Raw genomic sequence first — 11,127 nt, 5'->3', positions numbered from 1 at the left:
AACTCCATCTTCATAGCCAGCTGTAAAGGGCACCCTCCACATGTGGCCCTGTGGTTCTTTCAGCATTACAACCATTTGATCCAGTGATAGGTGCAGATACACATGATCTACCAGGCCACTGGATTATAGATTTTTCATTACCTACCGCAGTCATTGGTGCTGTTGAGATTGTAGCAGCTCCATCCAAGTTGGAAAATTTTCAGTCTGTCTCCTGAAAATATTAATATCCTTCTGGTAATCTTTCCTAATGTGTCTGCAGACACAATAATATCAAAATTAACAGAATAACAACAAAATTAAACTACCTAGGAATAAAAGTTCCACCACCACTTAACATTGCCACATTGGACACCAAGCTTCTAATTATAATCATTGTGAGACACCGTACATCAAGTGGGAAAGTCATGAGTTTTACAAGGAAGGGTAAGACCTTCCAAAAATCCATGAAAGGGCAGAGTGAGGCATTAGCAGCAGTGACCTCCACCTAGGAAATAAAGAACAGGAAATTTCGTTGCAGAAAAGCAAACTCAACACCAATCTTGGCAAAAACTAAGTTCACTTCATACAAGTGGATATGGTAAACACAGCACACTGGAACTCAGAAGAACAAGGCAGTTCCTGGAATAATCCAGGGGGAGAAAGCAAGGTTGTAGGTATGGATGGCAAACACAGTCATGACAAGGCAAATCCAAGAGGAACTTTCCTGTGACCACCTGCAAAAAGAGAGAGCTGACCTCTACTGCAAACATGGTTTCTGTGAGAGAGACTTTTGTCCCTGTTGCTTCTTTCTCCCTGTCCTCAGGTCACCAAGGAAGCCCTAGACATCTAGAGCTTCATAGAAGAATATTCATATCAAGATGTGGGAAAGAGGAACAGATGAATTCTACATAAAAAAGGTCCTTTGTGACCACAGTGTTTTTCAAACTCTTCTGTGTGGCCTTGAGTTCAGTTTTTGTCTGTATTAGTCTATTTGACACCTGCTAATCACTGGACTCATTATATCAGTTAGATGTGCTTGTTATGGGAAGTTTGGGGATAGTCAAGGTGGCCCCTAACCTTGGGAAGACTAGCTCTGCCAGGGCTGGGAATCTCTTAAAGGAAGAAAGTGACTCCACAGAACATAGGATTCATATAAAAATTCATCTACCCATGGCTGTGGGTAAAAAAAACCCTACCAGATAGGAAATAGGGTGAGCAGTTAAGGAAATCTCAGGTTTAATATACTGACATGTTAGAGGTTCTGTATTCTGAATAGGAGTTTTGCCACATAATTACAGGATTAGTGTTCTTGACATGTGGGAATGCATGTCTATTTAAGTGAGATAATGGGTAAGTGAGTTTGTTCTATTTTAGTCACCATTTTGCTATATGTTACGGGGTGATGTTATCTACTTAATATGTACAGTAAAAGTTACAATTTTCAAAAATTGGGACAAATATAGGGTACATGTGGTTTTCAAAGAGAAAGAGTGGCCAGGATATATTTCAATTATGCTTGTAGTGACTAATAAGTGAAATACACAAAATACAAAGAGATATTACCTCACAAGTGTCGGGTAATACAAAAATGACCAGAGAAAACAAGTGTTGGCTGGAATATGGGGCAAGTCAACCTTAGGCAGATTATGTGGGAGATCAGGTAACCTGCACCCCACCATGGCAAAGTGCAGGAGGATGCCTCTGAAAATGAACGGTAATACTCACTTGTGGGGCAGCAATCCTACTCCCTGCTGTGCATCTAAAGGCAAGAATTCATAGTCAACAAGATGTCTGCGCCTCAGGGTTCACTGCAGCACTGTTCACGACAGGCAAGACAGCAGCAAGGTGAGATGTGGTGTCCACCAGAGTTTGCAGGTGTGTAGGAGAGGTGGTGTGTTCATCAACACTCAGGGGAAAGGTACTGAGCCTTTACCAGGGAAATCCTGCCACTGTGCTGACCAGTCATCCTGGAGGGCAGCATGGAAGTGACAAATAAGAATGCTGTTGGAGCGGCTGGGGTATAGGTCAGTTTGTAGAGTGCTTGTCTCAAATGCAGAATCCCCAGCACTGCCAAAACAAACAAACAAACAACAAAAAAGAATACTGTTTGATCTCACCCATGTGGCTTCTAAAAGAGTAAACTTCACAGAAACAGAGTGAAATGAGTATTGTAAAGAGGTGTGTAGTGAGAGACATGGGGAGCTGGTTGGAAGTGCACAGAGTCCCATTACCACATAAATGAACTCTGGGATCTGCTGTGCAACATAGAAACTGGAGTTAGCAAGACAAGGTTGTGTGCTTGAAATTTGCTGAGATATCTTCAATGTCCCCCACACAAGTTAAGTATATCTCATGGTAGGCAGGTAAATTAACTGGCTTGTGGTAATCTCTCCACAGTGTCTACCCATGTCAGCTCCTCATGTTGTACACCACAAATGTACACAAATTCAGTTGTCAGTCACCCCTCCATAAGCAGGGCTGTGTCTGAACGCATGTTCCCCTACTGTTAGGGGAGGCTTGGCTCCTCACTCTGAGCTGTAGTCACACACTGAAGCTCCCCTATCCCTCAGAGCCAGGAATTCATTCCACGCCCGTCCCCCACACAGCTGTGTTGTGACATATTTAATGTCCATTTCTCAGTGATGTCTCTCCTAGTGGCCTCAGGACTGCGCTTCTGCCTTCCATTAACCCAACAAGACTCACCATCAGAGCTCCGTCTTCTCTTGTATCCACCCTCAACTCCATTTCCTCAGTCTGTACCCAGGGCCCCTGGGCCCCCCACACAACCAAATGTCCAAGGTCAACTCTCAGCCTTCTCAATACCCAATTCAGGCTCCAAAGTTACTGCAGCCAGGACCATCATCCTCCACCTTCCTCCTGGGTCACATCTCTTCATATTATTTCTTCCATGTGTGCCTGTGTAGGAGAACAACCTCGAATGTGACTGAGTTATTCCCCGGCTAGGAGTTTTGAGGTGTCCAAGTAGCAGAAATGTGGCAGGACTTTCCCACCCTCCTTGGGTTTTAGAATGGTGTCCATGTAGAGGTGTGTCTCTCCATTATCCTAGGGACCCAATCTTGCAAAAATGCCCCCCCCCAATTGAACTTCAATGGACGGATTTTCCCCAGCATTTAGAGTTCCCCAATAAAAGCCCACTCCCAAGTGTGCTTGCTCTCCTTGCTAGCCTCTCCAGTAGAACCTCGCTTCCCCGCTGGGGAGCTTGATGAACAGAGCATGAGGATCCATCCTGGAGCTTGGTTTAAAGGTAAAATTGTGTGTCTGTGTTTCATTTTGTATCTCCCTGAGAATTTTCCTAGGTGACCAAACAATTAACCCTCTGCACTGGCCATGGACAAAGAATGGTGCCCTAAGTGGGAGGCCACACAGGTTAAATTCTAATTTGAGTGGAGAAGCACGCTGTAAAAAAAATTATTGTATTTTGACAATTTTTATAGGGTCACGGAAGTAGCAGACAGTTTAGAGCTAAGGACATTAAAGATGAATTAAGCGAAATTCAGTTCCAATAGATAAGGACATGTATTCAACTATATTGGAGACAGTAATTAATAGAAAAGGAAAACAGGTCAAAAGGAGCCAGCTAGCACAATTTTTAAAGGTGGTTAGTAAGCTTTGTCCATGGTTTTGTGAACAAGATTTACTAGATTCATGTACTTGGGAGAGATTAGGAAGAAAATTACATAAAATTTATCTCTCTGCTGAATTACCTAAATGTACTATAGATAATATTCAGAGGGTTTGGGCTGCATTAGAAATGTGCCTCTTTGGTGATTTAGACCAAAGTTCATGGCCCCCAGAGTATCTATTGTAAGGGATTCAAAGAGTGGTCAAATCTATAGAGTTTGAAAAACTGCCTGAGGGCTGGGGTTGTGGCTCAATGGTAGAGCACTTGTCTAGCACATGCAAGATCCTGGATTCCATCCTCAGCACCACATAAAAATAAATAAATAAAATAAAGGTATTTTGTCCAACTGCAACTAAAAAATCAAAATATTAAAAAAGGGAAAACTGCCTGAGGCTAATTCTTCAAAAAGAATCTCTCTTCCTTTAGGAAGGTTGATAGCAGAATCAAATTCCATTCAAATTACCCATGAGGTGGGTAAACTTGGAGCTAGACCCAAGACTGAGAGGTTGGCTTCCACTGAACCAGACAAGATTAGTAACCTAGAAAAACATCCTTCCTGAGAATGCCAGAGGAAAACCATTGAGAGGAAGCCTCTAGGGGGGGATAGATAATCCTCCTTGGAGGGAAGAGAACCACCTAGAGGAAATTTCTAGAGAGATAGAGAGTCCTCCTCCCAGAGCTTTGGGAAATGAAACCAAGATGGCGATGAAGATTAAGGCACAAATGAGTCTCAAATCAAGATAGATGAGTCAGATGATGAAATCCAGGAATTACCAGGAGATTTTAATAGATTATTAGCAGGACCTGCTCCAGCTATTCAGATTTGGCTGCTTCCCGTTGGGAGAACAAATTTTAACAGGTAGTCTGAGCTCGCAATGACTTTCCTTACACCTTTATAACATGGGTTCAGGAGAGCTCAATAGGCAGGAGAGGACATTAGTGGGTTTAAGATTTTCCTAGATTTTGAACAGGTTAATGACCAAGACCAGTATGTCAATGTCCATGCTGTAATACCATTCAAAATTATCAAGGCATTAAAAAATGCTTGTGATGTATATAGCCCTAATTCATCATTTTTACAAAGCTTGCTCAAGTCCATTTGCCACAAGCCTCTTCCTCTGAGTGACTGGATTTTTATTGCATGTTCTTGTTTAAGCAGTGGAGATTTCCTACTTTGGAAATTGTATTAGACAGCTTATGGCTTGGAGTAAGCAGAGAGAAATCGAAAGCTAAATATTGAAATAGCCTTAGAAATGTTTATGGGGACAGGTGAATTTGTGGACTTGGAATTATAGTTGAATTATGAATTTGCAGTGAGAAACTGACGTGACTCCATTTTTGAGAAACCAGCCTCTACCTCAGAGCAAAGCCTGTCCAAGGAAGGGGGCATGGCCCTTGTCCTTGGAAAAACCCACAGAGCACTCCTAGGCACACACTCATCCTGCTGAGTTGTTTGTCTACATATAACAGGAAAGGTCTATGGCATCAGGTGTCCATGACTGAGTCAGGCTAGGTGAGGACCCATAGCAACCCCCTAGCAACCACCTATCATCATGTGACTGATTCACACTCCCGCCTGCGTGCTGAAGTGCTCAGTCACAGAAATGTGGCAGAGCTTTCCCCACCCTTCTTGGTTTCGAGGGTCAGTGTATCATGCATGGGTATGTCTTGCTATAGCCCCATGGGTGAAGCAACGCTCACCTGTTCCTTTGTAATATAGCCCCTTTCCCTGTTTAAGATAGAATCTTCCATGGAAGTTCCTTATGTGTGTCCCCTTCTCTTACTGTGCCCTTGGGTGTGGCCTACCCAGGTGTCAGTCAACCTGCTGACAGTGGACATCATGAAGATAGACTCATCCCCCTGAAACCTGACCCCTTGCCTCATTTGAATAGCTTCTCCTCAATAAAAGGGGTCAGCATGTTCTCTCGCTCTCTCTCTTTCTGCGCACCCTTAAGGTCAGAGGAGCCATCACAGTGACCCAAAACAAAAAGGTATTTGTTTCTCTTGTGTGATTATTTTGTGCATCCCAGTTAAACCAGTTCAGCTGGAGTGACCCCTGAGCCTTTTAGTTGTGAAAAGAAACCTGGCAATTATGAAAGAGGGAAAATACCTGGGATGCCAGATGATCCTCCCAGTATTTTTTGGTGGTTGATAACATGTTGAGAAACCATGTAGTTCAGCACATTCACCTCTTGTGGCCTAAACCAATCAGTTCGAATGAATCCCCCTCTTGTACTAACCAATCACCCTTACCCAACCTGTTCCTGCCAGTGAATGTGCTAATCATGTCTTAGAGTTGTTTTATGATTTTGCTGCAGTGTGTGATGATTTGCTAAGAGATGCTATGATGTATGTGAAGTCCCTGTCTTCCCCAAAGAGTGTATAAAACTGCTGTAAACTCTGGGCTTGGGACCTCTCAGTGTCCACCAGTTGCTGTGTGCGCAGAGGACACAGCTCGCAATACACGCCTCTTTGCTGCTTACATGGATCTTGGTCTCTGGTGGTCTTTGTGGGTCACAAACTTGAACAAATAAGCAGTTTGTGACCAGATTACCACATGCACCAAATTCACATAACGACAAATTAATTCCCAGGACCAGTCTAGTTTAGTTTTAACTAAGATAAAACAAGGTGCAGAGGAATTTTACTCGGACTTTTTGGACCGTCTGTATCAGACAGTCAATAGGTCGATTGGGGCTCCACGTGCTTGTGAATTTATGGCTAAGCAGTTAGCATTTGAAAATGGAAATAAACTTTGTCAGGACATTGTCAGACTCCATAGGAAGAAAGGGACAGTTTCAGAATTCGTTCTCCTGTGCTTGGATATTGGCCCAACTCAATTACAAAGCTTTACCCTTGCAGCCACTTTAAAGAAGGCATTTCAACTGCAGCAACAGGTACGGCAAACCCACGGGCAGTGTTTTAATTGTGGGAGAAATGGTCATTTTGCAAGAGACTGCCTGTCTTGATGCCACAAGGCCAGGGTTCTTCCCATTCTGTGTCAGCACCATCATAGGGCGAGAGGCCACGTGACAGGAGAGGAGATGGATCAATATGGTGTCAGTCCATCTCCATCTTGGCCTCCACTTCTGCCTAATAGGGAGTGAAAAAACTTCTGGTTGGCCCTTCTCCAGTCTGAAAAAATAGGGGAAATGGAAGAGAGGTCACAGGGCCTGACATCATCACTGCCATCCATTGCACAGCATGATCCATGCAGGCAAACCTTCTATGACCATCCATCGTGATTAACTTAACACCTGAAATGGGACCACAGCAAATTCCTACCAGTTTGTGGGCTGCTGCCTACAGGGAGTTTAGGATTAATTTGGGGTCATAGCAACTTAAACTAGGCAACCCAGGTATTATCAGGAGTTATTGATTCTTATCGTAGAGGTGACATAATAGTTACTGTAAAATAAGACTATGCCATCTAGCTTTCTACTAAGAATACCATAGCTCAATTGATTATTTTACCATGTAATTCCACCAATTGTTGGATAAAACCTCAACTCCCAGGCCGATGGACAGAGTGTACTGGACAAATTAGTGAGACAGCAGTACCCCCTACTGGAACTTAAAATTAATCATAAAAAATTCAAAGGGGTGATAGACACTGGAGCAAACATGTCCATATTGTCTCACCAATTCTTTCCTAACACCTGGCCTCTACATATAACACCAGACAATTTAGAAGGAATAGGACAGATTTCACAGCCTGCTCAGAGCACCCAATATCTTTGCTGGGAGGACCAAGATGGAAATATTGGAGTTCTTAAGCCATATGTGTTAGATTCTTTACCAGTAAGCTTATGGGCAAGGGATGTACTAAGCAAATTAGGATTATTATTGATGACTCCAAATTCTATGAGGTCATTTGAGGAATTTAATCAAGGATTTCCTCCTTAGGGATAGTTAAAGGAATTTAAAGGATGAATATCTGCTTACAAACCAGTCTCTTTGACAGAGATCAGTAAATGCTCCAGACCAAAATTCTTACTAGGGGCCCTGAGTGTCTCCCCGACCCAGAAGACAGCAGAAAAGATCACTTGGCTCACAGAAGAGCCTATATGGATTTCTTGTTGGCCCTTCCCAGGGGAGAAATCTAACATAATTCATATGTTGGTGAGGAACAGCTTTAAGCTGGTCATATAGAATCAACACTTAGCTCTTGGGATACCCCCATTATTTTTTTTACAAGTGAATGTATCTGTATTGTATTGACAGGACAGCAATCCAAGGATAAGTACATGATTACTCAAGTTAAAAAATAAAAAGGACAAAAAGTGTAGATTTTGGGACTCTATTAAAGGATATTTGTTTCTGATGAAACCACAAAATAGAATTGTTTTTTAAGGGAATTTTTAATATACAACAAGTAATTCCAAAAGTATGAGTACTTATGGACAAAGCTTAGTAATTTAGAATTTACTTTTGTAAAAGCATGACATGTATTAAATGTTATATTTTGAACACTGCAACATAAATATAAAACATAAAACATCCAAAATTAACATTGATATACCACACCCAACTTGGATTTAGATACTGAGCATTTTATATTTCATAGAAAGAAATTTTCAGTTTTGTCAATGCTTATAGTATATACTATTATTCCTACAAAAATCTTCATAAAATTTAAAAGGTTGGTATTAAAAATAATCTCTTTTTTTGAATATTCTAAAACATCCCAGTATGGATTAACCTTCAAATTTTCAGGGCATAAAAGATACACAAATAGAGTATATATTTTAATACAGGATAATTCTGTATACAACTATGACAAAAATACCTTCAATTTTCAGACATTAAAAATAAGAAAGAAAGAAATAAGCCTAAGCAAACAAAAGGTATTTGGGTCAAGTTATTTCTTAGTACAAATAATATATCATACACCAATCAGTTTTCCAGGCAACAGCATTAAAAAATTTACCACTATTAATTGTTAAACAATGCATTTACATGGTGAAAGAAAGCTTAAGAACAACAACAACAACAAAAATAAACTTCAAAAGAATTCCAAATCCTAAAATAAGAAATCTGCAAATTGAAAAATTCAAATGTTGCTCAGAAATTTTTCATTACTTTTACTCTCATTTTAACAGCTTGACATATATATTTTTATACTTAAAAAGACTGTAGCTAATTGTTTAATAATATTTATAGAATGTTGTCTCTTTGGGTAGACATGCTTTACACAATAGATTTTAATTAAGAAGAAATCACTTGATAGTTTTAATCACAATTTATGATTGATTTATAAGTGGATTAATAATCTATTCAATAATTTAGACCAATACAAGGATTAATCTGATAAATGCTTCACTGTGCAATTCTGTCAATTGGGTAAGCCAAAAATTTGACAGATATTTTACTTAGTTGGATTACAGGTTTCTAAGTGTGTTACTGATCACCAAAATGGGTATACAATGTCAAGATTTTTCCTGTATCTTTTTTTTCCTTAAGAGCAGCTCAATAACTGGGGGAGAGGGGACGTTTGATTAGTACAATACAGAAAACATACAGGAAAAGTATAAAATGGCACTTAATACCAATGCCAGTACTTATCTCATTAGGGCAATAACTAAGGATATTACTAATTTTTTGCATTATTTGCTTTTCTTTAGAACACAAATCAAAGCCATTAACTTGAACTTGAGGTATATACATAATACATACACAACCTTAAGTAAAATATTTTTTCATAACTAACATGACATTTAAAATATTGGAAACAGTATCTGAGCTGATTTGTATTTTGACTTAGTGGAACAAAAAGAGAACAACATTTAGTTGGGGAGGGGTATACTGATAATAAAGCTCTTAAAGCTCTTAAAGGCTCTCCCTTTGTACTTACCACAGGCTATACATTGTCCTGAAAGGATTCATTGAGAAAAATGTCAATCACAGCTTTAATAAAGTACTTTGGAAGTAACTAATGAGAAAGCAAATTGGAAGGAGAGACTTCAACTTGTTTTAAAATAAGTGGTCTTAATTTTCCTTCTTATAGAAAAAATTGAAATTAGTTTATTATAAATATATATATAAACCATTAATTTTTGCAGCTTTCAGGTAAAGTCCAGCACTTTGTTTATACAAAGTCTATGAAAAGAGGTCATTAGAGATCATCTAATCTTAAATCGTGATTTTATCCATTCAAGTCCTTGGCATAATCCCTCGCCAGTAAGAGCACAGCATGCCTGGATATGACACTGATGATCTTTAATAGAAGTTAGCTTCAAAAACTGGGAGATTTCTGCTATGCTCATGCATTCTTTAACGTCTTGTTTATTAGCAAAAATCAGTAATCCAGCTTTTCTTAGGTCCTCACGTGCTAACATTTTGTAGAGTTCTTCTCTAGTTACAGAAATCCTCTCTCTGTCTGTATTGTCCACAACTACTATTACAAACTCCGTGTTAGTATAATAGATATTTCAGGAAGAACAAAGAGATTCTTGACCACCAATGTCCCACATTAGGAAACGTGTATTATTAATCACTATCTCTTCTACATTACTTCCTATTGTAGGGGATGTATGTACGACTTCATTCATATAAAACTGGTAAAGGATGGTAGTTTTTCCTGCATTATCCAATCCAACAATGATAACTTTTGCTCTGGCCCCATGCTGAATGTGATAAGCAAGATAAAACTATTAGGAACAAAACCAATCTGCAAAAACTCAAGAGATACTGAGATAATGCAGATGGCAGAAGAGACTCATACCAGAAGAATCTCATCTTCTTGTAACACAAATCGGTTGCCCTGGTGATTGAACAGTCTCCATATCCTGGTGAAGTGAATTCCCATTCTCCGGCAGTGGACCCCCTTCAGTCACCTGGCCTGCCTGGCCTCCCTTGGCTCAGGCTAAAGGGTAGAGAGACGCAATGAAGCCTCCACCTCTGCTGCTGCTGCCATTCCCAAACTGGACTCCGGCCTGCTTCCTGGGAACCTGGGGGAGGCCAAAACCCAGGCCGCTCTGCCATACATGAGGCTCCACGGCTGTCGCCATGGCACTGCTGCGTTGTCTGTGATGACCCTAGTGGGTCACCGTACTCCCCAAGCTCCTCTCGGAAGGCTGTGGTAGAGGCGACCCCCATTTTTGTTATTAAATAAAAATCAGGTAGTTGGAGGTTATTACAGGATCTAAGGGCAATATATTATGCAATTCAGCCTATGGGACCATTGCAGCCTGACTTCCTTCCCCCAGAGATATTCCTTTGGATTATAGCTTAATGGTAATAGACCTGAAAGATTGTTTCTTTTCTATAAAATTACATTCTGAGGATTGTGAAAAATTTGCTTTCAGTGTCCTAGCAGTAAATTTTAAAAAGCCAGTTAAGAGATATTGCTGGAAGATATTGCCTCAGGGAATGCCTAACAGTTCAACTTTATGTCAAAACTTTGTAGCTCAGGCAATAAGGCCTCTAAGACATAATTTTCCTGATGCATATATTATTCATTTCATGGATGACATATTATTAGCTCATGCTAATCCAGAAATACT

At 40.2% G+C, this 11,127-nt stretch overlaps 1 pseudogene; it reads right to left on the bottom strand.

Moving 5' to 3' along the window:
• Positions 1-9,743: 9,743 nt before the first annotated feature.
• Positions 9,744-10,430, bottom strand: LOC101976713 (ADP-ribosylation factor-like protein 5A; annotated as a pseudogene).
• Positions 10,431-11,127: the final 697 nt, after the last annotated feature.

The sequence above is a fragment of the Ictidomys tridecemlineatus genome, chromosome 15 (genome assembly GCF_052094955.1).
Source record: "Ictidomys tridecemlineatus isolate mIctTri1 chromosome 15, mIctTri1.hap1, whole genome shotgun sequence".
Lineage (NCBI taxonomy): Eukaryota > Metazoa > Chordata > Mammalia > Rodentia > Sciuridae > Ictidomys > Ictidomys tridecemlineatus.
Note: the sequence above shows the minus strand (reverse complement) of the source record. Positions and strands in the feature narration are given on the sequence as shown.